Below are 2,074 nucleotides of genomic sequence, written 5' to 3'. Positions count from 1 at the left end.
TCTTTGGGTTTTTGTATTGTCATTATGAATCGCTAGATCAATTTATGCTATTTGGATCCAAAGCTTTCTGTATTCAATGTCTGTTGATGTATTAGTACTATTCTATCATTGAATACATACTGTTTAGCCTCAAGATAATATTCTCTATCTATACAGCAACCTGCCTAAAGTTTTATATTAAGCAGGGATTAATAAAGCCACTTCATGTAGGCACAATTGCTAATTAAGTAGGGAAACCCTTGGGAGAGTGCTGCTAGAGGACTATGATTATCGGTGGGATGATGTGATTTGACCTATTGTGAATTAAAGTTAATATTTTCCTTTAATTGCATTTCTAGTAATCTTTTACTCTTCTTATACCTTACCTATTTGCCAACAATTACAAATTAATTTATTAATGCACAGTTTATAGTAAATTTTAATTTTGTGGGACCAGTTCCTGTTATCGTAAGTGATATAAAAGCTATAAACAGTTTTGTTTTCTAGCCTCTAGTTTTTCTCTTTTAAATAAAAAAAACATACTATCTGGTAGATACAAGAGCAAATTCTAAATAGGGTCTTCATATCAACAATTAAATGTTTTTCTTTGTTAAATAACACATTTGTTATTGGCACAAGATTAGGTGGAGCACTTGGTAGGGTGCATACCAGTCCCTGTAAAACAGCTGTAACTCCATCACCAGTGGGAGGAATGGAAACACTGGAAACACCAGACTATGTCGCACAGCATCAGTGTCTTACCTCAATAATGCTCTTGTAGGTAAATTATCACAAATCCCTACATCCACACCCAAACATCCAACAGAAAAACTTGCCAGAATAGTGGTTTTGATAACAGCAAAGAGTGACCAATGTTCAGCAAGCACATGAAAGTCTGTACAAACTAACCATATAGTGTATATGACAGACTTTACTGGTGATAAAACACAACAATTCTCTTTTGTTAGTAATTCACTGCATGAATTTAATAACCTTTACTCAGCCTGGCAACCTTAATCTTAATTAATGTTACCTCATGTGGGTTACAACAACTTTTAAACTTTCTTGAACACACGTATAAACGTGAGAGCATAAAGTAAACTGCGGGTTTTCCCTGTTATCTCTGAATTTCTGTAGATCTCTCAGGTGAAGCGCCTGGCGCCCCCTGCTGGCGGTCAAACAAAATCCAACAAATTTAATTTCCAGGAATTTTGTTTTATATACTGTATTATCATTACCATGTTTTAATTATACTTATTAACTAATTATTGCTGTATTAATGCTAAAATGGATCAGTGCTAAACAAAAATTATATTTACTACAGTCAGAGAGACCTATATTTGTTTTATTCCATTTCAAGAAAATATTGGCGTGGAAAATTGGTTTTAAATAAACTACAGCATTCAATCTAACATCTGGGCATTTTACTACAGCCTATTTATAGTAAAAAATTTAAAGGCAGCACCCAGGATCTACAGTGTAAGACAACAAAGCTACACTAAAAGCTTGTGGACACCTGACCATTCAACAGAATCTTGCCACAAAACTGGAGCAAACAATTGTTTTACTTTTTTTTTTTTATCCTATTTTAAGTAAAATCTCTAACCCAATCTGCTTGCTCACTTAAAGTAGCATTGTTGAGTATTAAACATGCTGACATTTGCGCAGACAGCAATCAAAACTAGCTATTTCTTGTTTCTTTTGCATACAAAGTGTAAGCTTAATTCCAAACATTCTCCAGGTGGGGACATTGTTTTCATACCTCGAAATGAATCAAATAAAGTAAAAGAGAGAAAGAGGGAGAATCTATGTACTCTGTAGATATGGAACCTAAATCTGGACTGTATGTGGGAATACTCCATGGATGGGTGAGTCCATCACATTAAGTTGTTCTTTTGCAAGCAGGCAGGTGGTGCTAGTGAGCATGTTTAGACAGAGTGCCTACAAAGTAGCGTCCTGTAAATTATAGCAAACTGATTACATTCTTCATGTTAGTTATTGGATATTCAATAAATTGAAGTAAGAATTCTCTTTCTGGCAATAACATTTGGGATACACCCATCTCTTATTGGTCTTTACATGCCTCAGTAACAGT

This window comes from Silurus meridionalis, chromosome 9 (assembly GCF_014805685.1).
Source record: "Silurus meridionalis isolate SWU-2019-XX chromosome 9, ASM1480568v1, whole genome shotgun sequence".
Taxonomy (NCBI): domain Eukaryota; kingdom Metazoa; phylum Chordata; class Actinopteri; order Siluriformes; family Siluridae; genus Silurus; species Silurus meridionalis.
The sequence above is the reverse complement of the archived record's forward strand: the minus strand, read 5'-3'. Positions refer to the sequence as shown.